The following is a 26,494-nucleotide window of genomic DNA, read 5'->3' as shown; positions in this document are numbered from 1 at the left end:
AACGAGTGTATTAACAGAACAGAAATGTACATTCATCATTTATTTAGAGGTCTGCCTAGGCAAATATCAAAACAGATATTCCTGTGTTTTAGTCTGGTATAGTGACCGTTCGCCAGTTACAATCCACATAAATTAAACAAAGTTACTATGGAATTCGTCTTCACCATTTTTGGATTATGCAAGATTGTAAAGTAATATTTATTGGTTTATTTCCAATGCTACATGATATTAACAACATGCAATAACCGGCTCGTTGGTCTAGGGGTATGATTTTCGCTTAGGGTGCGAGAGGTCCCGGGTTCAAATCCCGGACGAGCCCGAAACTTTTTTATTCGTAATATTAACGTGTACATCATTAATTAAGGAAGGTCTTTGACATACATACTACTAAAGAAAACATTATAATTAATATAAAATCCGAATAACGTACGACGTTTTCCCACTGTTTAAAGAATGTAAACTAATTAATTTTTTATCTTAGAGTATGTAATAAAATGAATTAATAGGTTAAAAATAATATTTTTTTATAATATAGGGGTAGCAGACGGGCATGCAGTCCATGGTCCAAGGCATACTTACATAAAATTAAATTTCTGGGTGGGTCACTAATGCGTTGTTGCCCCTGAAGACTAAGTTCGAATGCCTCGGTAAAGTACTCAAACATTTCAATGGACTACTCGTATCCCTGTAAGTGAGCCAGGCCCCAAACAAGGACACATGGGAGTGCTATAAAGTGTGGCAGTGATACTGCAATACAGACACTTCGACGCTTGCTGGCTGATACTTAAACTCTCAGTAGAGCGATACATACAAGAATGGACGAACAGAATGTACATCCACATTCATTGTTTGTATGTCTATCTAGCCGAGTATCCAATTAGAAATCTTTAAGATTTGTATAACTGCTTAGCTATAGCAATCATGTAAATACAAAAAATATCCTTATTAGTAATAAACAATCTTTACCAATGTTTTCTTGCCAAAGTTAAAATTTTCAACAATTATTCTGTGAAAGTTTAGATTATCACCATTTTTCAATTATGATACTCGTAGTACATACTTTACGATATTGATTGGGTTATAATTTCAATGCTATATCACATTAACAGCAAACAATAACCGGCTCGTTGGTCTAGGGGTATGATTTTCGCTTTGGGTGCGAGAGGTCCCGGGTTCAAATCCCGGACGAGCCCAATAGTTTTTTTTAGGTAATTCTATATATTTTTTAAGGATGCCCTTTGACATACATATCACATTATGCTACAATACATTACTGGTCTATGACCCTAATAAGAAACGATCTTCCCCCATCCGGTTAATGGATAAAAAATAGTTAATTTGACATCAAATATAGTATATAGAACGCGAGTGGTTTAGCCAAAAATTATAGCCTTTCAATATCTGTAAGTGTGTCAGCTTCAAAACAAGGACACATGGGAGTGCTATAAAGTGTGGCAGTGTTACTGCAATTCGACGCTTTCTCACTGACACTCAAACTCTCACTAGAGTGATACATACACGAAAAGATAAATATAATATACTTAAATCCACATTCATTACCTGTATGTCTATCTAGTGGTATATCGTACTAAAAATCTTAAAGATATGTGTGATAAACCCTTAACTAAGGCAATCATATAAATACAAAAATGCCTATAAGTAATAACCAGTGCTTGCTTATATACTTAAGTTCGAATTTTCACAATTATTCTGTCTAATTAACAAGTGTTTACATTCTCACCATTTTTCCATTTTGGTTTGTAATTTCAATGATTTATCACATTACCAGCTAACAGTAACCGGCTCGTTGGTCTAGGGGTATGATTTTCGCTTTGGGTGCGAGAGGTCCCGGGTTCAAATCCCGGACGAGCCCGCAAGTTTTTTATTGGTAATTCTATATTATTTTCTAGAATGCTCTTAGACTCATCATTTATTACGCTACAATACATTACTGGTCTAAGGTTCGAATTAGGAACGAATTGTGCATCCGCGTAATGAATGAAAACTAGTTAATTTGAAACATAAAACATAGTAGGTTAAAATGAGTATGTATAACACGAGTGAGTTAGCTAAAAATTGTAACATTTCAATATGTGTAAGTGAGTCAGCCTCAAAACAAGAACCCATGGGAGTGCTATCAAGTGAGGCAGTGATACTGCATAAGGGTTCGTACACAAAACTGCGATGCGACGTCGCATCGCAAAAATCTGCGAGCTCCCTCGACGCATCGCAAGAACTTGCGAATTGATTCGCATCGCACAGTGGTTGTTGTTGTTGGTCACCCTGAGAGACGCTACGCCGCACGATATCGCATCGCAGCAATTCGCATCGCAATTTTCTGCGTTGCGAATTCGCATCGCGTCGCATCGCAGTTTTGTGTTCGAGCCCATAAAGAGAATTCGGCGCTTTCTCGCTGGTACTGGAATTCTGACTAGAGCATACACGATAAATAAACATAAATTTGCATTTATCGTTTGTATGTCTGCTCAACCACTTATACTACCAAAAGCTTCTTCCTTTTAAATTTGTATGGTGACCGCCCAACTACGGCAATCATACAAATACTATAAAATGCTTTTGTAATAATCTATCTTAGCCAATTTTTGCTTAGCAAAGCGAAATTTGACGATATTTGACAATTCTTATGTGAAATGTCAAAATTTGGCAGGCAAAAATTGGTTCACATTGATTATTACTAGTATTACTAACATCTGTTTTCACAATTTTCAATTACGTATTTTCGTAAAGTAGTATTCATAGGCTTTCTGCTCTGTTTTATCGAGTATATAAGATTAAGAATGTACTACAACCGGCTCGTTGGTCTAGGGGTATGATTTTCGCTTAGGGTGCGAGAGGTCCCGGGTTCAAATCCCGGACGAGCCCGACAGTTTTTTATTAGCAATCATAAGTGTACTTTTTAAGTAGACCTCCCTACTTAAAAAGTTTAGTAACATATAATTATTTAAGCTATCTACCTTGTTTGGTATCGTACGAAATACCACTGTCTCTACATGTCGTATGATGTGTCACAGTTTTTTTTTCCAATCTATATTATAGTAAATTTTACCTAAGTAGTATAACATCAAAAAGTACCCATTACTGTATTATATTTTCACATTATTTTTTGTTTACGGGGGCAGTATGAGTTCATCGCTATATCGAGTAGAACATCGTAGAACCGCGATTAGTCATGGTTCTACGGCTCAGATCTTCTCGCTCGTGAAGCATAAATAATATAAGCAAAAATCTGATATTTCTGCTCGATCCACTTTGGAACTATGATACTCAAGCTTGTATAACATCTCATACAGTTGCCTCGTATTACATCATAATAATCGTAGCACATAGTTCATTAATAGCTGTACACAAAATTTAGGGATCCGTACCCAAAGGGTAAAAACATAAACTTTTACTAAGTCTCCGCTGTCTGATTTGAAATTTAAATTTTAAAAATAAAAAAAAAGTTAAAGACCGTCACCACGCAAGACCGCGCCGCTATCTCTATTTTTGACGTTTTTCAATTTATTTATTCAGCCGTAATAAATAGGCAGTTCAAATATTTACAATATTTTTACGTATATGTTTACGTTTTTACGTAGAAGAAAAACAACATGTTGTTGTTTTTATTCCCTGGCTGCTATGATAACAAATATTAAAATAAATAACAAATGAAAATTTGATGGTACGGAACCCTCCGTGTGCGGGTTCTACTCGCTCTTTACCAATTACTCATTGAACATTTAACCGTTGCCCGGTTAACCCGTCAGTTGTTAGACACAAGCAACCGTATCCGCAGTCAAAAATCATTAAACTGAGCACTCCACCGCAATAACACTTTGACTGCAGATTGGGTATTCGAAGCCGCAAAGTTGGAATTTATGATCGCAGCGCCACCTGCCCGCTCGTTAGGATATTGGCGAAGATAAGCTTTACGGAGAGACCGCACCACATTCACCAGTTTTAAGGTCAAGTTACGAAAGCAGTAGAAATGTTTGACCATGTCGCGTTTATTTATATAAATGTATATACTTAGTATTTTCTGAAACGAGGCCTGTACAGTATCCTGCTTTACCTTATTTTAATATAAAATATTTTTTACATAATATAGAATGCTTCTATACTACCACTAATCCACTTGATGGTATGTGACTACTGCTGCCCATGAACATTCGTAACCAACCCCAGATAAAATAAGAGTCCTACTGCAACATGATATTCTTAAGGACTTCGCTGAAATGTATGGGATAACTACTACTCCCGTAACATCAGCGCTGAATAGCAGTCCTATTAGGCAGAAAAATGTTTGGAAGTGATGCCTCCGAAGTCGCAACATAAAGGGTTCACCATCAAAAATTATAATTATTAAAAATACAAAAAGTAGACCCAGAAGGATATATTCGTTATTTATTAGGTAGAAACTCCTGATATTTTGCATTCTGTTTTACAAACCCGAGTAATTACGGAACAGAGCACTTTCATAGCCGCGCATAACACTTGTGTAGAACGCGGGTACAATTAAACCCGCTGGTAAATAAACCGAAAAGTTATAATTGGTGATTGTAACCCCACCTGCTTTCTCTACGGTAACAGAATTAATGGAATTACGTTTTCATAGAAAATAAGTTGTGTATAACGCTGTATTGAAACACAATGCTTTCTACCCTCACAGCCCCACACTAAGATTCACACATAAACAAATACAGAAACACCCAGACCCAGAAACAAAAAATTAAATTCATCATTTAGATATATGTCTGGCCGGGGATCGAATCCGGGACAATTTGCGCGTCGGATAGGTATGGTGACCGCTCCGCCACGCGATTTGTCAAGCATATACGCGATACGCACACATAATGTGTTGTATTTTAGGGTTCCGTGCTCAAAGGGTAAAATGACACCCTGTAACTAACGAAACTAACTTAGGGTCCGCTATCTGTCTATCCGTCTGTCCAACTTATTATCGTTCTACTGTCACAGGGCTCTATCTTTTGAACCCCAATGTCCCTAATATATAGACGCTACAAACTTTTGCAGGTTGTGCATCATTAAGGCTGCTATAATAATAGTTACTAAAAAAGAATAGGTAAAAAAAAAGGGAATCCCTACATCACAATTTATTCCTCCGAAATGTTTTATTCTAGGTATTTAATTATTAATGAACAAATAATGAAGATTTGGGGTACGGAACCCGTCGTGCTTCAGTTCGACTCGTTCTTGACCAATTGTTGTATTTTGTCTACAACACAAATCTATGTGTGACTTTACAGGCTTGTAATAGGAAATATAATATAATAATAAATTTTAATGGCTTTACATAGTATACCGAATTAAAAAATATATATGACTCGTGTAGAATTAAAAAAATAACAAATAAATGCATTACTCATGATTGACCTTGCTAGACTAGACGAATATCCACTGCTTACATTGCATTTGCAATTGCATACAGCTAGGACTAATCTACAAAAATACTCCCCTTTATCAAAAATCTCTGCTAATTACAATAGAGTAAACGCATTAATCGAAAATATTGATATTTTTCATGAGGCATGTCTTGGTCTCAAAAACAAATTTAAGACAAAATTTATTTCATTGCAAAATATAAATTCATAGATAATATTATGCTATATTTGACCTATATTATATACTATTATAATAACTAAATAGTAACTGCTTTAACAGTAATACTAGATTTAAGAGATTGATTGGTGTCTTCGCCTTATTTTATGCCTAAATACTAATTTTCAATTTGTATCGTTAGTTTTAATTATGTGTCCGAAGTATAAATTAAGACGGTTATGTATTGTGTTACATAAGAAGTAATGTAAACGGTAAATGTACGTTTACGAAAGAATCTATACACAAAATTCGCACAAACACGTAACCGGCTCGTTGGTCTAGGGGTATGATTTTCGCTTAGGGTGCGAGAGGTCCCGGGTTCAAATCCCGGACGAGCCCTGTTCGGATAGGAATGCCTTTTTTTACTTAAAGTTTATATTATATTTAGTTGTTTAAAGAAACCATTTTTAGTATCTGTTGGTTATATTTTTTGCATACAGTAATTTCTTTTGTTATATCTATCAACAGTTTTAAGAGAAAAGATCTGGTGAAATGTCCATAACAAAACATAATTTTTAGTTATTTCGTATTCCAAAAATATTTTCAAAATAAATTAGTTTAAAAGATATATGCTATTAAATGTTATTAGGAATTTTAATCTTTTATATCTTTTTGTATCTGTCTATTCTATTTTCAGATGCAAATAAAAACGAAACTGATTTTTACGCGATACGTGCCGTAGTCCATACTGACCACTTCCGACAGCTCGCTAGCATATCTTATATTAACGCATTTATATTTAATCGTCTGTATTTAATACTGGGTAATAAGAAGTTAGAGTGACTATTATATTTTATTTTTATTGTATAATTTTGTAACCACTTACAAGTAATATTTGATTATTATGAGTTCCACTTCCGGGGCTTCGCTAGCGGTTCGGTTTATTAAAATATTGTTATTTAATGTTTAATTTAATTAACAATAATAATGTAGATCACCAACTTTATTTAATTTTGAAACAACATGTTGTTTTCATTACTTATGACATTAACTTATGAATATCTTATACATATATAAAATTCTCGTGTCGCCATGTTAGTTACCCTACTCCTCCGAAACGGCTTTACCAATTTTCACCAAATTTTATATGCATATTCTGTAGGTCTGAAAATCGGCTACTATCTATTTTTCATACCCCTAAGCGATAAGGGTTGTTCACCCTTAATATTTTAATTTTATATGGCAACACAACGTTTGCCGGATCAGCTAGCCGATATAGGACCCTTAAAAAATGTGTCAACAATTTGTGTTTAAATATGGAGGTGACAAATGAGGGTGATAACAGAGAGATACTTTGTCGAGGCTTTCCAGCTTAGTTCAGCTCCAGCTTAGTTTAGTAGCGGCGCATCTCTGGCCGGTCTCAGGTAGGAATATCTAATCCTATCTTGGGTTGATTGCAGATGTCCATGGGTGGCAGTAGCAGCTGAGCATGCAGTCCACCGGATGGTAAGTAGCACCATCCGGTGGACTGCATGCCCAGCTGCTACTCCTATATTATTAAAAAGAGTATGTAATCCACCTGAGTTTAAGTGGTTACTGTTGTCCATGGACATCTGTATCTACTCTATTGTAAGATTAAAGTCCTACGTAAAATCAGCAACAAAGCGTTGGTATACCAGAGAAATAACTACTTCTGATATGTATATCTAAATCTACATTACCGCACTCTTCAAACCGGAACACAGCAATACTTAACACTGCTGTTATAAAGCAAAAATAGATATGGCGGTGGTTTCATAACAAAACACTAAAGTTTAAAAGAAAAATTAAAATGTTCGTGGTATTTTAATCATTTATTTCATTCAGTATTTTCTATTTTCAGGTGCTGGTAGTGCAAATAAAAGATGCAATTGATTTTCACGCTCCACGCGCCGCCCTCCATGCATTGAGACAGTGAAACAACATGCTGTTTTTATTTTCCTCTTTGTTTTCCAGTGAGAATAAAAATAGCTTAACCATTATAGTCAGCCCCGGTTTTATGTGTTGCTAATATTTTCTTCATAGTAATGATAGTGTAGTTACTTAAGTAGGTCCCGCGGTTCGAATCCCAGGAAGAACTTCTTTTTCTACTTATGTGCGTTTTAGGAATTAATTATAATTATCACTTGCTTAAACGGTAAAGGAAATTCTCGAGAGGGAACCTAAGTTTAAGTTTAAGTTCTTAAAGGTTGCGTAAATCTACTAATTTGCACTAGGCCAGGGTGGTAAACTATGAACTAAAATGCTTCTCACTATAAGAGAAGTAGATCCGTGCCGAGCAGTGGGATAGTAATGAGTTGACGACTAATATTTTCTTATAGCTTTTCCGTGTTCATGAAACACCATATAAATATATGCTGGCTGGTGTGGCAACCCGTTTTGTCACCCTGCTAGGAAAAAGCCTATTCCTATAATTAAGGCGTAAAATATTTTCTACCACTTGCTAATACGCATTGGTAAAGATAGAGTTCAACCCGCATCGGATGTTTTGAATTATAGAGAATGCCTCTGACGAAATAATTAAACAATAAAACAGTTTTATAGATTAATACATAAAATAATATGTCTCATGTTCTTTCTATTATTGCTTAAACGTCCAAAAGAATCCTAAACATCGAGAAGAGCATTCAGTTACATTAAATTTAACAATTTTCCAAATTAAAAGCACTATACAAACTCACGCATTACTAAACACAAACATATAAACGTGAAAGAACACAACATTCGGTTCCCATAATGTGTTTTCACCGTGAACACAAATAGGGTAATTGCACCCGTTGACGGCACTCTGTGGTCGGTTTACGGGCCATTGCGAAATACGACTACAATTTGTTTACCTTGTTTTTCAGCGAAGTAGCAAATGGGCATGCACTCTGCTTAATGTTAACGTGACACTGCAATTTACTGACACTTGTCACGATATTTAAATAGAACAGGAGTTATATATTAAGATGAATAGCGTGTAGAGACTCAGACAGACAGTATTTTAATAAGCATTGCTTAAAGTAAAGTTTATCTATGGACTACTATAAACTCATTATTCCTAAAAGACTATTTTATATAATAAAAGATTCAATAACAACTTCATTATTTTCTCTGACAATCCATACTATGACATCCATTGATGACATCTTTTTAATTTTTATATAGTTTCCGCTAGATTGCTACTTACCAGCATTTAAAAAGACTATTAAGTATTAACATAAAATAATTTAAAAACTTTTTGTCTGCCTCACATGTTCGCAAAAAAGAGAGACAAAACATAAAGCGTCATTTAGTCAATTTAGACATTTAATGTTATGTTACTGACACTATAGTTCTGATACAAACCGCTAAGGGCGCTGATTGGAAATTATATGGGCGAATACGTAAACAAATACCAGAACAGTTATATTTGTCAAAATGTAAAAACTCATGGTAAGAGAGGTAACTGATGGAAAATTACGATAATGGGTTTTATCAATCGAAGTCAGCACTTTTGTCCTAATATCATGTCTACATCGTTAAACAACATAGCGCCTTCAATTACTCCTCCGAGAGATAAAGCCGATGCTGTCATGATGCTTGTCATAAATCTATCTAGCGCTTAATATCGCTTACAAAAATCTGTTTATACGTGAAATATACTGATGTTATATTGTATGCATGTAGTAGTAGTACGTATGTATGTACATCTAAGTAGGAAGACGCCTTGCAGACCAGTAATGAAATACATATTAGATGCACGTTTATATGGCAAGACTAGACCGTTGCAGAAAATACACATTAATCATTTTTAAACGACTTAAAAAGAGGACTTTATACGTAAGTTTACCCTGTTTTTGTGTACATGTAGGATTTTTGTGTACACGAATAAAAAATAATGAAAAATTCGCCAGGCGCGAGTCGAACTCGCAGACTCTATCTGCGAGTTCGACTCCGTACCACCAATTTTTCCATTTATTTTTAGTATTTGTTATCATTACAGCCATAGAAGTAAATTAAGTGTGAAAATTTAAAGCTATTACGGTTCAATAGATAAAGCTAAAAATACGGAAAAATTGAGGTTTCTTGTACAGCGACCCCTTTATATTTTAAGGCTTTTTTATTTGAAGTATTTGTACTTGTCAATATAGTACAGTTTACGAAATACAGACCTGTGGTAGACAGACAAACAGGCAGAGGAGTCTTAGTAATTGGGTTCCATTTGTACCGTTCGAGTACGAAACCCTAAAACTAAACGGTGTACTAAATATTTAAATTTTAGTGAAAATTTATTCCAGCATAATCTGTATAAAATAACGACCGTAACTTATGGTATTACCGCGATCTTTTACAATAGATTTCCAGGAGCTTGCCAATATGGCGCGATCGTGAACGTTAATGTCCTCACGAGATAGAGACCTGTGGACTTATGCGAGGAGACACTTACGCTTCTTCATGGCCCAAAGTGGCTTACTCCGATAAAGCGGTTTAGCCTTACATTTGCAAGTTGGTTATTTTGTCGCGATGTGGTTGGTATCATTTTTGATGCATTGAAGTGAAACGAAATGAAAAGAAAAAATGAAGTACTTTATATAAATTTTGCATTATTTTTACTAATCACCTGTTAAGGATATGAAATGAATAGAATCATCATTATTATCATCATTAACATTATCAACACATTACTATCCCACTGCTGGGCACAAATCAAATTTCTGAATGAGAAAGATTAGGCCATAGGCCACCGCGCTGGCCAAATGCGTATTGGTAGACTTCACATATTTTTTAAAACAATAATACAAAAAACATATTTCTATTCAAGTAGCCCGCATTCCGTCTAAAGGTTATTGCTCCCCACGGGCATCTATAATCAACCCCCAAAATAAGATTGGAGACCTACCTAAGGTGAGCAACATGGTTTGATGTCCCTGCGGACTAAGTTGGTACTTATAACTATATTTGCCTTACCATGCCTTTCAAATCAGAACCCTTAGTATGACTTTAAATGGAATTGAAAGTTTAATAGATCGTCGCTCATACAAATCTATATGCAGCATCTCTAGTGGTCATTTAGGAACTAAAATTTAAATATATAGAGTTCGAGCCATCGAGCTCTCGATTCGATTGATCGAGGTCTCGATTCAAAACTTATACTAAGGGTAGAAAATATTGCAGCACTTAACATTACTGAAGGCAAATCACCTATTTGTGGTGAGTAGCAGACTAGCAGTATGTCTATGAATAAGTTGTTTATAAATAAGTTTGAAAATAAGATGTCACAGAAGGGATTATAAAAAAATATAGAGCTGTTATTGGATCTTATATAAAATAGTCTTCCACGAATGATTTACTTATAATACTTATTTTTATTAAAAGTGTGATCCAAATTTTTAAAGGCAACAGCTGGCTATTATCCAGCTCGTGTCGTGTTCGGAAGCAAATTAATTAATTTGACACGCGCGTTGTAAAATTTCACAGTTTACGACGCGTAAAATTCACTACGTGTCAGGATGTTACGTTAATTTTATTTTATTTGGGATATTTTACAAAATAAGTATTGATAAAATGAAACCGATAGCAATTGTGTTTTTATTTGACATCATTGCTGATGTCAAAGAAAGATGTGGTAAGAGAGACATACTTTTCCGAGGTGTTCTAGCTTAGTCATCAGGGGTAGCGGCGCATTTGTAGCATTTGTGAGAGTTCTAATCCTATTTGGAGTTGATTACAGATGTCCCTTTGCGGCACTAGCCACTTTCCATCAGGTGGAGTGTATGCTCGGCTGCTATTTCTATATTATAAAAAAACGAAGCGTTGCTGTCTTCCATGCCTTGCAGTTCAAACGACTTGACGGATTTTAATACATTGTGAGGTGTCGATACGCCCGTCAAATTTGTTGTAGTGTTATCCTGATACGAGTATTATATAAATGCGTGTGTGATTTTATTTGTTTGTTTGTTTGCTACTCTTACACGATTTAACTACATTGTCGATTTTCATATTTATTATATGCGTTGTCAAGGGTTCCGGAAACGATTAAGCGTACCGTTTATTCCGAAAATAGTACCATCTACTGGGAATGAGCCCCGTTCCTGTGCGTTAGATAAAAACCTTTTACCTCGAGTGAAGTCGCGGTTAAAAACTAGTAGGCAATATTGTTAAACAATTTCCTTTTTATTTTTACATATAATAATTCTACAGTAATTTATTATGAACGATATTAAAAACAGCCAGCAATAAAAACTGGTAGGCGTTTCACTTCTTTTGTCGCAAACGCAAACGTTGAGCTAAAAATGCCACAAATTCCCATAAATCGAGCTCAGGCAATACCGAAGACTATCAATAAATCATGAGTCTGTCTGTCTGTTCCAGATGATTTAAGGCCTCAAAATGTTTGGAAAGTGTAAATATTCATAAGCTTAACGTAAGCGACGCCGAAGGCTGTGCATATGATATGAGTGTACGAATTTCACTAAGAAACTTCAGTAAATCCAGAAATCATTTGGTAGTGAAATGTGTAAGAATTAGACTTGAGTAGCTCGCGAGTGAGTGATATAAAAGATATATATCTTCACCAAAGAGCTAATCACTCATCAACTCCGACGAATTTGAATTATATCTTTATATCCGCGTCACATGGTTGAGTTCATAGGTCCATACGATTCCGGATATAAGATCTTCTTCAACTCAACAGTTTTATACTCGCTCGCGAGTGAGTTATGAGTCAAATGAGCGACTGACTGAGAGAGTCTGATTCGAGTCAAATACATTACGTCTTAAACACTAATTAAAATCTTTTTTCTTTGCTAAGAATATGAAAATAGGGATATACAAATAGTCTTGGCCGTGAAATTTATATATAATTTCTTGCCAGTTTTGTATTAATTATAGGAATCAAAAATGTTGTCAAAACATTTTGATCTGATTCTCTGATATACTGATATAAAATGTCGCTTATATCTTTACAGAGCTACTGAGCTAAAGTGAGTTACTGAGCTAAAAGAGTGATATATATCACTGAGTTGAAAAGATATATATCTCTCTTTTCACTTCAGTGATATATAATGCGCATCTCTAGTAAGAATTCTGGTTGTAATCATTTTATCGCATGTACATGTACATTCAGATAATATTATTAGAAATTAAGTTCCACCGGTTTGTACTTAGATAATTAAACCTTTTAATTACCTAAGGGTTTGTATGATCTTTTAGCAACATAAATAATAAGAGCATATAAATATTTATCCAAAGGGAATATAAATATTTTTGATAAAAATAACCTAATATTAAAAACCTAATATTTTAGTGAATAAATAAATATTCCAAAAATTGCGTATGATAAAATGGCTTACAGATGTATCACTTCTAAACTCTTAATACTCGAAGATTAAAATATCAATATGCAGGCTAAAACTAAAAATGCTCTCGAGTGACGAACACACTTTTACTTATTTTTGCCTCGTAACAGCAGTGTTCAACGCTGTTGTATTCCGATTTGAAGGGTGTGGTAAGGGAGACATACTTTTCCGAGGCGTTCCAGCTTAGTCCTCGGGAGTAGCGGCGCATCCGTGGCCGATTTTAGGTAGGAATATCTAATCCTATGTGGGGTTGATTACACATGTCCATGGGCGGCAGCTGCGACATACCATCAGGCGGACTGCATGCTCGTCTGCTACTCCCACATTATGAAAAAAAAAACTTAAGCTACGAAAGCAACCACTCACAAAGTAGTGTTATTTCAGATAAAGGTAGAGTGCTATAACTGAACGCAAAGAGAACAAGACTTGAAAGAGAACGAGACTTGGTTCATAAAGCATAAGACTTAAGTAGTAAATGAGATGATTTGATCTTACGTCACTTATACTACGTTTATTATAGTCTAACGTAGTAATTGTGTGGATGCCGGCTGACTTACATACTTGTCACATTTCTTATTGTTAGAGCCTGTGTTCTATATGGTGTTCACAGAAGCCCGCGGGTGGCAGTTACCGCATATCATCAGGACGCCACGCGCGGCTTCCACTTCAATCTTAAAAATATCTACAAATGAATTGATTTAACGCTTTTCTATAGAGAGCTTACTTGTTTTTATTTAAGATACATTCCAATGTTAACCCGCGCATCGTAATGGCCACAGATTCAAAAGGCGCTGATGAAAGCGAAGTACGATTAGGGTTGTCACACCCAAAAATACAAAACGAGTATTGTAATTAGCCAGGCATTTGTTCCAAAAAGCAGAACTGGGTTTTTGAAGCCTGGCTTATGCTTTTAAAAGTCTAACAGTTGTTAGAGTTGTCTGTATTTCTATATGTTGATTGTATGTTTTGAAAAGTGAAGACTAAAAATTATACCTACATAGCTATTTATAATTTTATTGATGCGTATTTCTAAAATAAAATTTGTATTTTTGTATCGTATTATAAGTCAAACCACATATAATATGACATAGATATAAAGTAAGTGAACTCCAAAAAGCTTACTTCATGAAACTAGACGACTGGCAACCCTAAGTGGGATGGGTTGCTATAATTAAATACGTTTCAGTGTAGAGCTGGAACCAAGGTCGAGTACAAACACTTGTACGTTATACCACGTCTAGTTATGACTTGAATACAATTTCATATTAAAATGTTAGCTGATATGTAGAGTTATCTGTCGAGTCAAATATAAGTTTAGTTTTCAGTTAAGCCAGATTTTAAAGGTAGAGCCTTTTGTGGCTCGACTCCGGGGTCACCATCATCACACGTACCTCTGTCTAATAACAGCAGAATTAACCGCTGCTGTGTTATATTTTGAACGGTGTGGTAAGGGAAACATACTAAGTAATCCGAGTTGTTCCAACTTACTCCTCAGGGAAAGCAAGGCATCTGTGATCGACATCAGTTAAGACTCTTATCTTATATGGGATCAAATACAAATGTCCATAGGCGGTAGTATCAGTTACTTTAACGTAAGTAACAAAAGTTATTTTTTAAAAATTTAACTATGGTTCGAAACCCTTCAAATGCTCCATTTGCTCATCAGAAATTTAATTTTATTGGCACATAACAAATATTACTTATATTCCCAGATTTTAATATACCTCGTAACAAACATAACAAGTCAATGAACCCACAAATTGCTTTCCCAAGACCGTTGTTTGTTTGTTTGTTTTTAATTATTTTTACAATTAAAGCTCCCAAGAATTTGTTGAACGATATAGAACTCTGTTTCTTACAAACAAAAACTAATTTTAAAACAGAACCAATAAGGAAAGATAAATAATTAATTAAACAAGGCATCTAATTAGTACAAAGTTTTTCGATCAAAATTTATTGGTGTTCAAATAGCAATCGTTGTGGTTTACTTAGATATTTTAGGGTTCCGTGAACCTAAAAAGAACCTTTATATGGCTATGTGCGACTACGTAGATAAGTTACCATTTGGGATAAAAAATCTTTCAACCCACAGTAGGTTTATATATTGCGGCTGACATTTTGAAGGTGGTAGAATTGAATAGAAGGTGGTAGGTTTAATACCTTTGATATATATATTTTTTAAACTTTTAAACTTGTAGGTTTCGCTGTTATAGTAAGTGGTAATGAATTAGTACGCACGTAACTGTAACACCAAAGATATGTCTAGGATTTAAACCTCAAACCCCGATTGACAGACCAACCACTAGACTATAACTAGTGCTTTATACATCGACGGCTGTAAAGTTGTAATTGGATCACTTCCAATTACAAAACACCAGTTCATTATCCCAACTTGTCAACTCATTTACAATCAAACAACAATCGCAGCCAATCCATCTGAAACAATAGGCCAATTAGCGCGGCACTTGTGCGCGGCATATCGGTCAAGTGCTTGTAAAGAGTAAAAGCATATAAAGGCAAGAACGCACATTGCGGTTTTACAAATTTGAGAGCGTGTTAAAAATTGTAAAGATTTTTTAAGCGCCAAGCGCGCTTAAAAAATCTTACAGTCAAACCTAGTGAGATATATTCTAGTTTAAAGGATGTGATTGGACTGATTTGATAATAATAGTAATTAAAAATTGTCTAAGGCTGTTTATTAAAAATATTTCTGGCTCATTATCGAAGAATCATCTCATTTTTACTATGTGTTAAGTAATTTAACCAAAAGTAAATAATTTCACCGTATTAACGCAAGTTATTATTTGTTTTTTTTTTATTATTTTTATTTTAGATTCTGTTCTTAAATTATATCTATTATACGTAACGACATCTAGATAGTTATTATTTATAGACGTACCTGAGCTACAATTGCCCGAAATAATAAGTATAAATATTCGCAGTCAGCGTTAAAAATCGTCATGTAAAAGTAGCCTTAAATGTAAATTATGTAGCGCTTGATACTATGGCCTTGACATTTTAAAGCTGGTAATATACCTTTACTCAGAGATTTTATGGAGAAAGGGAGATAACGCGCACGAAACTTGAAAATTAAATAAAGTGTGGTAGAAGTACCTTGTATAAAGTCGGTACTGGTAAAGTTGTTTCTCCTTGTTTCTACACTATAAGTGATTCTGTATTTGGAATTATTTATGCATAGATATTATTATAAGAAATGTCTGGTCTTATACATTACATTGGAGTGACAATTAGCTTGCAGCCCACCTAATGGTAAGGGGTCTCTTCCGCCTATGGACATCGGTGACCAATTCCATCCAAGACAAGGCTCGTTCACAAAATTTGATAATTAAATAAATGTGGTAGAAACATGAGATACAAATACGGTGCTGCTAAAGCTATTTCTCCTTATTTTTACACTATATGTGATTTTGTATTTGAAGTTATTTGTGCATAGATGTTATAACGAAAAATTCAGATTAGAGCGGAGAGAATTAGATGATAGCTAACGAGCTTGCACTCCATCGAAGGGTAAGCAATACATAGGCCAGTGATCGAATCCAACTGGTGTTACATCACAATATTTATGAGTTGAAAGGTGAAAGAAATGCATGAAGTCCTTTTACGTAAATAGGTGACTCGAATTTTTATTCGAGATATTTTATTGGGAAAGTAGGAGAACCCCAAACGCACACGCTCGCATACATGTAGGTACACAGGAACGTACTTACACAATAATCAAACAAATTTATAGACTACAACAGAAGTAATTTAGATTTCCTAATCGGGAATCGAAAGTGACACATTCGCGTGTTAACCATTCGCGATCGTGATCAAGCAAGTTGTAATAAAATAATATTATAAAATGAACTAAGATTGTAACTGCGATTGCCACCGTTTTCCGTTTCGGGACGCGATACAATCCGTAACAATAGTCCAATTAGTGGAACTGTTCGGCGGCATGTCGGTCGACTGCCCATGTACTGTGTATCTGAATAATGTCATGGAATATCTAGGTATAACTATGCAGTATATTATAGAATCTATGTGTATGTTACATATAAATAAATATACTAAACTGAGATGAATGCTTCCAGTAATTATAGATATTGCATTCCGTTTTAAGACGCGTAGCATTCAGAAAAAATAGTTCATTATCTGTGAGTCGATATCACATTTTTTTATAATACAAGAGTAGTAGACGAGCATGCAGTCCACCTGATGGTAAGTGGCTACTGCCGCCCATGGACGTCTATAATCAACCCCACATAGGATTAGATATTCCTATCTGAGGTCGGCCACAGATGCGCCGCTAGCCCTGAGGACTAAGCTGGAACGCCTCGGAAAAGTCCGTCTCCCTTACCACACCCTTCAAACCGGAATACAGCAGCGCCTAGCACTGCGATTATTAGGTAGAAATAGGTGTGGCGGTACCAGAAAATACGATCTGTAATAAATCGCAAATACGCTTGGAGTCCTACCTAAGTCTGTTATACCATGAGGAATAAGTTCGGATATCTCTTGTAAGGATTTCTACGTTATGATACCTGTTAAACTAAAATTCGTCGTCGAATAATACTGCGATTTAAACAAAAAAATAGGTGCGATGTGGCTGCCGCCTTAGAAAAAAGAAACAGTTCCTTATTTTCTAAGTTACGTATTGACTACATGTATATGATATAGTGTGAACATAATGAAATTGTGCAAAAGTTTGATATAACAAAGAGTTACAGTACAGTGAGATTAATACGTTGATATTGGCGCGGCATTCCGTTTCGAGACGCGTTACAATCCGAAACAATACTTCAATTAGTGGAACGGTTCGGTGGCATCTCGGTCGAGTGGCGAGCGATGTGGGTGTGATAGCATTTCATACGTACAAATACATATATACAGTACGTAACTAGGCGGAATATTGTCAAGTTTCTTACAATATTGAAGTAGCATGCAGTTCACCTGATGATAAGTAGTTAAGATTCGATTATTACTTGAGGTTGGCCATAGATGCGTTGCTACAAAAATATCTCTTAGGTATATATTAAATATATAAAATTCTCGTGTCACAATGTTAGTAACCGTACTCCTCCGAAACGGCTTTACCAATTTTCACCAAATTTTATATGCATTTTCAGTGGGTCTGAGAATCGGCTACTGGCTATTTTTCATACCTCTAAGTGATAAGGGTTGTTCATCCCTAACATTTTTTTTATTTATATGGCAACACAACGTTTGCCGGGTCAGCTAGTAATTAATAAAGGTAGAGCATAGATACATAATATAGAAATAACTCTTACTTTCTAGAAAAAAGAGATAAGCATTAAGTAACCAATGAGCTAGGGTTGTAACTAAGCTCGCACGTCTCACGAAATTCTTCCCACACCTAAGGGAAGTAATACTTGAACCTGAGTTGATCACAATTTTAAGATTTCTAGCTGAACTTCTCTAGGTTCTAGATTTCTAGATGCTGGACAATGGAAAAAATATAATAGATAATAACGCGTCACATTACTTTAATCAAACACTAGATTAAAAAAAAAAAGATCTTAATCTAAGGGCACACTAAATATGGGAACTGGAACATAAGATCTTTAAAAAAAAAGTAATATCATATATTAGTAGCTAGGATGCCAAAAAAGAGATTGGGCTCGTCCGGGATTTGAACCCGGGACCTCTCGCACCCTAAGCGAAAATCATACCCCTAGACCAACGAGCCGGTTGACTAAAATCTCAAATTAAACAGTCATATTATTTTTATGAATAAATACTAAAATAACATATATATAGAAAGTGTAGGTATGTATAAAATATCATAAACATGTCTGAATATGCGTGCCGGATATCTGCGGTTGCGGCTAACCACATTTCATTGTCATAAATGTGTACTTTCTATTATTCGTAGTTCAACGTGATGGTCGTGTTGATGGCGGTTCATGGTTCAAATCCGGAGGCACTATCACCACATGTCGTTTTGCTATTATAAGAGAGGTACGTTCTGTTGAAGGGTGACGTATGGTAGAGACTCTGACAAGAGGTATTTCAACTACGCTCTCATAATTGATGGCAGATCTCAAGTAGGACTCTATAGAATGTAGGGCCACAGATTAATAAATAGTTTGGTAGGGCTATGTAGAACATATATTTATTTTTTGTATAGGCCAACGGCGGCACTTACAAATTGTCCGTTACAATATTTTTCTTATACTACTACCGGATCAGAACGGGACCTCTACTGAGAAGATCCGGTAAGAAACTCAGTAGGTTTGTCTTTTTTAATAATAATTATTCTCTTTATCTCTTTTTTTAAATGCTATAATTTTTTAACATATAATTAATAAAGTCCGAATGTCCGAATATTATGGTTTGATTTTTTGCAAATATTTTATTTTAGTTATATTTATTACAAATTGTGATTTAACGAAACAGAATCTGAATCAGAAACAGAAAAAGTAATACCTATAACATAAGCTTATAAAATACCTCTAGTTGTGGTTGCCCCTTCATTATATTTAACTTCATACAAAAGACATAAACACAGTCACATTTTAGAGCCACTTCGCCGAGGTTGATATCTAGGAGACAGTATTCGGTCTCAGTTGAGATATAAAGCGGAGTGCAGCATGACGACCTAGAACATCAACTCGTAATAAGTTCGTAACATGTGAACTATTTGTCTGAGGTGTAAAATGTATTTTATGTAAAGCCCAAGTTTTATTAATTTCAGTTGGCTTATTATGGGGTAATTTGAAACCCATTTGACTGCTGAAGTTGGTTCGTCCGGATGCACCACCATCACAACTATTTCTGCTTCATTACAGCAGTATTATGGATGCTGTGTTCTGCTTTGAAGAGTGAGGTAAGAGAGGCATACCGAGGCGTTTTAACTTAGACCTGAAGAGTCGCAATGTAACTGTGGGCAGTCTCAATTAAGTATCGAATCTTCGCGCAAAGGGTACTGGGTTCGATCCCCGGCTAGACAGATATCTAAATGATGAATTTCGACTTCTGTTGCTGGGTCTCGGTGTTTGTATATTTGTATATGTGTGCCCATGGCACCCACGACACAGGGAATCCTAGTGTGGGGCTGTGAGTGTAGAAAGCGTTTATATATTTATGTTATCTGAGGTCGATTATGTTGAGTATTAATAACTTATGTATGTTATTAGTGTAATGTAGATGTCATTGAATATACCAAATAAACAAACTCACATCCCCCGACACGATTTCACGACTTTTCCCACAAACCTCTCCAGAATCCTACTTTTGTCCTAACTAGTGTCTTTACGACACACTATTCTTCGTCCGTGATGTCGTTTCAGTGAAATTTACACTGATTCGCTTTTTGTCTAGCCTTTTCACGGTTGAGGCTTTACTTTACGAGTTTTTGCCTATTTTATTAAGACATTACGTCGTTGGAATAAAGTGGGAGAATTAGGCTGCAATAGAAGAAATGAGATAAGGTTTTAAAGAGGTTAGAAGGTGGAAAAATAATTTGTCGTTCGACTCATAAGTAAGGGCCACTAAGGGTGTGGACATCAAGGGCATAACTAAGGGTGTGATAAGGGAGACAAATTATACTTCTCCGCGGTAATCAGGTAGACTATACCCTAAATTCAGGTTTATTGTGATTTATATCACACATACCTATGGTATTAGCAGCAATGCTATGTTTGAAAGGAGGAGGAACATAAGGCATTCCAAGTTAGTTATCAGATATCAACTTGTCTGTTACAAACTCCAATGCTGTGATGTACAGTACAGTACAGGAATGTATGGAAAGGGAGGGAAGGCATTCCAAATTAGTCATGAGGGGTAATCTGCGACACTTGTTGAAATCAATTGCAATGTCTATAATTAGGTACCTATCGCTTATTACTTTATTATATATTTAAAATATGAAATTAAATAGTAAATAAAATAAATTAAACTATATACGAATATATCGCTGTTTTCCATTTACGTAAAATAAATTATATAGAAAACTAATATGATGATATTAGGAACATTCCTATGTAAAGATAATTTATAACTATCGACGGTGAGTCTAGTGATAAAGCAATTAAGATGTCATAAATCTACCGATTATTGTCGATAAGAAAATATATTTTTATTACATGACTGTTATGTAATTTATTACAACCTACACATTCATAATCTATTACATGAATTTTATCTTTGTTATAATAAACAAAAATTAACAACTACTTGTATAATAAAATACACATAAAAGTTATTATAAATAATAAAATATAAATTGAAATAAGGATACTCAAAGGACGGAGGTCTTAGGGACCGTACTTTATGGAGGGGTCAAACAATAAAAGTATATTTTTTTTCTTAAGTTACTGAATTTAGAACAATCAAGTTTGTAATGTAATAAATGAAAATATATAAATACCTACACAACATATGTAAGGATAATGATACAAGCCAATACAAGCCAATATAAGCCAATATAAGTGAAATCATAAATTTATTTGCATAATGATACGTCAAAGAGTTTCAGGATATAGAACCAAAAATATGTTTGGGCTCGTCCGGGATTTGAACCCGGGACCTCTCGCACCCTAAGCGAAAATCATACCCCTAGACCAACGAGCCGATGTAAGACTGCATAAAATTTCAGATCACTTAAATCTCATATTACGCGTAAAGTAAAAGTTCTATGTCATCTTTAGTAGGTTATAAATAAAATAATAATTTGGTGTAGATAATTTCATACTGTATCTTAAACTATAAAAGTTATTTAGAGGAAACTATTCTTTCCTTTGAAAATATTATGTTTAAAGAATTTCTTCTCAATAAGACAATATACCACTAATATGAGAGCAGTGTACTTCTTTTCAGATTAGATCAGGTAGATCAGATCGTACTTCTGGTTTTTTTCATTCACTTCAAATTATAAAGGGCCTATTAACTTTGTAAGCAACAAATTATAGGTCTGTACTAATAATATAAGTAAATTATAATTTATTTATATTTCCATTTAATAAGGAATCCAGCCTCATTTTTACCCAAACGAAGTCGTGAGTAGAATCAAGTATAGAATTCGTATGTGCCGAGTGATATAAGAATCTCATCGCGACCTCCTTTCACTCTCGAAATTGTTATTTAATAATACGGCTGTTTTATATCAGAGAGATCTCCAAATCATAGCCGGTGGTTCACATAATTACAACTCGTAGAAATAAAATATCATAACAAGGTTTATAGTATGTATATATTTTTACAGTTAATTTATTTTTTGAGCACTTTTTAAAAATAAGTAACTGACAAATACATGTTTGTCATTTTTGTTTAATATAAGCTGAAAGGTATAACACCAATCTTTCATCCCTTAACAAGGATAGCGAACATATCTATTTTTTTATATATTGATTAACAATTTTATACATTTTTTTGTTCTATGTCACGAGTCACGTGTTAACCTAACTTGTAGCTTTTATAAATTACGTCATAAGAATAAGAAATCTCAAAATAAGGGCAAAATCCCACATACATCCATGGATAAAAAAAGAAATTGGGCTCGTCCGGGATTTGAACCCGGGACCTCTCGCACCCTAAGCGAAAATCATACCCCTAGACCAACGAGCCGGTTGAGAAAATGTATTAATTTTACTACCTGATTGTGAAAGATAATAGCAATTGCAGCAAGGTTACGAAATGATACTTTTTGAATGCACTCTGATGGCTCGCCGTTACTATTATTTCCTATTACAGATATACCTGGGCAGAACTGTCTATTCTATTAACTCTTATCAGATGGAAAACATCCTTTGTTCATTAAAATGAGCGTATTTGTAAACTCCACATAGGTACATGTACCAACATAACAATATAACTTTCGATGCCATACCAAATATACCATTCCATATTACATCCTATGTTCTACCATATCAGTTTTAAAGTACGATCAATAAATAAGGGTTTATGACAAAAGCTACGAGTATGTTACCTTGCGCAGGAAGCTGTAACCCCATTGTAGGACGAATAAACCCTCACAGAAGATAAATCAATTTTATTATGTACGTTATCCTGCAAGGGATGATATAAGGGCCTCTGAAAAGATACCTAACTTAGATTTTCTAATTTATTTAAGTAAATGAGTAAGTAATTATTTCGTAAATTATTACACACCTTCCTTTTATTATTCAGGTATTAACAATGAAAATAAAGAACATTTGCATTGTATAAGGCACATTTGATTAAACAAATTGAAAGGAAAATAGTCATATAGTATACGATTGTTTTGAGATAATTTCAGTTTTTAAATTATGTCTAGAAGGTGTGAATGTGATACATAAAATAATATTACGAAAACTATTTTTTTTTTGTTTTTGAATATTTCAGTATTTACATAGGTATTAATTTTCACTTAGTTTAAATCGTGCATTCAGTATAAAAATAATATCTCACTTGAATAAAAAAGGATTAGAATTTATTTTTAATCCAGCTGCAATGCATACAGCATTATAACAGCATGAAATGCTGCGAAAATATTATTGAAATATACAACCTATTAAAATATACAATCGTATTTCCAACCAAAATATTCCATATTCCAACCAAAATATGCTAACCGATAAAAACCTTTGCATCAGAATTAATTAATTTGTCAGTTACGACATTTTGCGCTCGGGACGAACGTGTGTTTGGAGGGCTTTATCAATATTTTTGAATTGCAAAAATTCTGGAGCCGTTCAAATTGAGTTAATGAAGTCTATTCGTACACCGGAATAGGGATGGCGATTCTTTCCGAAAAAGATCGATTATTGAATCGATTTACATCGAAGTGTAATACATCGATTCACAAATAAATGGAGGCCTAAAGAATCGATTCTCCAAAAATCGAGCTTCGAACTATTCGGGGAAAGCTAGCGAAAAACCAGGGCGTCAGGACCAAACAGTGACTGAAGTAAGGTATCGATCAGCAAAAAAAGGCCATAACACATTTGTTATTTTAATATTCGATCAACTTCTAAAAAATCGAATTTAGATTGTCTAGAATGAAATATGGATTGACTGAATCGATCCATAAATGGAGATCGATTAAAATAATCGATCTTTTTGGTCCAAAAGATCGATTCTTCGATTATTCGATGGATCTCAGATCGCCATCCCTACATCGGCATCGTTTCAAAAATTCACTGGATTATACATTTTTATTCGCTTGCATAAAAACAATTCGGTTTTATAGAAATGCGTCAGGTTTTGGATTAACGGGATTATTTTAAATCCTGCGTAATAATCTTATTTACTCAGATTAAGCATTATAGTACGTTTGAAGAATTTAATCTTATTAGGCAATAACTAAGTCTGATAAAACTGTTATACTGGTTTGAGGTATGTGGTGAATGGTAAGACTGACCTACTTTTATGTGGATTTAAATTAGTTCTTGAGTGCAGACACGTCTACAGGGAGAATTTTTCAAATATGCTTTCTGGGTGAAATCCGAAACTATAAGGATAAGCGAAAAATACTGAAAGGCATCATTAGTTTTTTTAAATATCGTTTCCCCTAGCCGGGAATCGAACGAGTTCATTTTGAAAAAAAAAATACACCCTCTATATTATTTCACTATCTGATAGCTTTGCTTATAGGTATCAAATTCTGGGAAGTAATGTAGATTAGATCTTTATGTGGGTGTTGTGTTGTGTACCTAACACCGAAGACACTGGAAAAACATCTAGTTTGGGGCTATGAATAAAAAATGCGTAAAATTCACACATGAATTCTATAAAGTTCTATAAAGTAACTAAAATAAATATGAAAGTAACTATAAACAAAATATCCACCCAAATTAAAACCTATATTCAAATCCATTTCGATTTCAACGCTTTAAAAATGTAAAAATCGGAAACTTTCTTTGAAATTTAAATCAAGTTAATCAGGAAGCTGTAAAGGCACTATGATCGCGAGAAAAATATCTCGCGAAAACTAGAAGCTTTTAGGAAAATGAAAATTTTCCACTCAACTATACGATAAGGAGGCGCTTAGAGATGATATTGCTACTACAATGTGGACGGGGCTTATTGTTCATTGGATCCTTTCTCTTTGCTAAGACGGAGTATGGTCTAAGATTAAAGATAAAAGATATACAAACAGAATTAAAAAAGACGATTTTTTCACTCACAGCGCCACAAGATTTCATATGTTTTCAGAGCTACAGACATATACATAGACACCCAAATCCAGAAAAAAAACTAAACTAATGTAGTGACGTCAGTGAACATCGTTACATCATCATTGTCGGGGATTGAACCCGGCACCTTCCGGCACTTTCCGGCTCCTTAAGGTTCAAGAGGTATGGTAGAGGGACACATGACAGACCGACGGTCCTACTTAGTCTTCAAGGTATTTATTTATTTAATTAATAAGAACGGTCTATGTACACTAGTTATAATAAGAATGAAACTAATTAATCATAAAATCGTAAATAAAATAGTATCCTCGATCGACTTTACACACAAAAAAGGTCGCAGAAAAATACCACTGATTTAGTACTTTCAAAATAAAAACAGGTAGTGAATAAATTCCCGCGCAAATTGTTTACACACCGAGGCAAACGTAAGCAGATTATAAATTGTTTTCACACATGATCACGTTTTGCTTCTCTTGCAGAATTCAAATGTGTGCCAGTAATTATTTACGGAATTATGTGTTCATTTTGCGTATATATTCATATGTATTGTATTTTTTTTAAATAATAGATTTTAAAAGATAAATAAAATAACGTTATATTGACAGTAGAAAAATTGTATCTATTAATTAATTATTATCTTCTAGGAATCAATCGATATAATATTATATTAATTTATAGCTATTATTTTGTAAATATTTCAAATTGTATAACTTCAGATATGTATAATCGTTCCAGCTTAGTCCTCAGGGGTAGCGGCACATCCGTGGCCGACCTCAGGTAGGAATATCGAATAGTATCTGGGGTTGATTACAGATGTCCATGGGCGGCAGTAGCCACTTACCATCAGGTGGACTGCATGCCTGCCCGCTACTCCTATATTATAAAAAAAAAATTATGTCTATGTAACGCTAAAACTTTCTGGAAAGCCGTGAGCATATCTATAATTTTGCTAAGGGAGGTGTCTGAAATTCTGAAAGCATTAGCGCAATCGAGGCCGCGTAGAAAAGGTGGTCTGGGATCTGAAAATTATCATCCTATGATAAGGTGGTTGTCGTAAATAATTACAGGCTATCAGTGAAAAACCAAACACATTATTCTTTTTGATGATTTTTTCTTTTCTCGCCTATATCAAATGGGCGTTTCCTTAAGCCCTCTACTTATATACGCTTAACTAGCTACCCACTTCGCCTTCATAACGTCAAAATGTTCTTCTTACGTGCCCATAATAATTAATTATAATAATAGACAAGCCAGTAAGTATAATAGAAACAACTAAATTACCCGGTTCGCCCTCAACACTTAACCCGCACGCCAAAGCCACCCCGAGTTCCGGTTAGAAATGGAAATGACTGCCCCTATTTATCGCCTCGTATCGCCTCGGATCTGCATCCGATTTATCGCTTCGGTTAGATCAGTAACTCTGGTGGGTTGCACCAT

The 26,494-nt window shown here is 34.7% G+C and overlaps 1 protein-coding gene and 8 non-coding genes across 9 annotated transcripts in view; 5 read left to right on the top strand and 4 right to left on the bottom strand.

The window, feature by feature from the left end:
- Positions 1-26,494, bottom strand: part of LOC140757137 (dopamine D2-like receptor) — a 135,648-nt gene that overhangs the window by 91,881 nt on the left and 17,273 nt on the right. The gene's annotated exons all lie outside the window — the stretch shown is intronic.
- On the top strand, positions 248-319 carry TRNAP-AGG (transfer RNA proline (anticodon AGG)). Its single transcript has one exon. It is a non-coding gene; the product is annotated as a tRNA-Pro (tRNA).
- Positions 1,122-1,193, top strand: TRNAP-UGG (transfer RNA proline (anticodon UGG)). Its single transcript has one exon. It is a non-coding gene; the product is annotated as a tRNA-Pro (tRNA).
- Positions 1,802-1,873, top strand: TRNAP-UGG (transfer RNA proline (anticodon UGG)). The gene has a single exon. It is a non-coding gene; the product is annotated as a tRNA-Pro (tRNA).
- On the top strand, positions 2,812-2,883 carry TRNAP-AGG (transfer RNA proline (anticodon AGG)). Its single transcript has one exon. It is a non-coding gene; the product is annotated as a tRNA-Pro (tRNA).
- On the top strand, positions 5,887-5,958 carry TRNAP-AGG (transfer RNA proline (anticodon AGG)). Its single transcript has one exon. It is a non-coding gene; the product is annotated as a tRNA-Pro (tRNA).
- Positions 18,559-18,630, bottom strand: TRNAP-AGG (transfer RNA proline (anticodon AGG)). The gene has a single exon. It is a non-coding gene; the product is annotated as a tRNA-Pro (tRNA).
- Positions 21,444-21,515, bottom strand: TRNAP-AGG (transfer RNA proline (anticodon AGG)). Its single transcript has one exon. It is a non-coding gene; the product is annotated as a tRNA-Pro (tRNA).
- On the bottom strand, positions 22,437-22,508 carry TRNAP-AGG (transfer RNA proline (anticodon AGG)). The gene has a single exon. It is a non-coding gene; the product is annotated as a tRNA-Pro (tRNA).

The sequence above is a fragment of the Epargyreus clarus genome, unplaced genomic scaffold (assembly GCF_041222505.1).
Source record: "Epargyreus clarus isolate Ecla_fem2 unplaced genomic scaffold, WU_Ecla_fem_2.2 ptg000001l, whole genome shotgun sequence".
NCBI lineage: Eukaryota > Metazoa > Arthropoda > Insecta > Lepidoptera > Hesperiidae > Epargyreus > Epargyreus clarus.
This window is presented reverse-complemented; position numbering and strand designations above follow the sequence as displayed.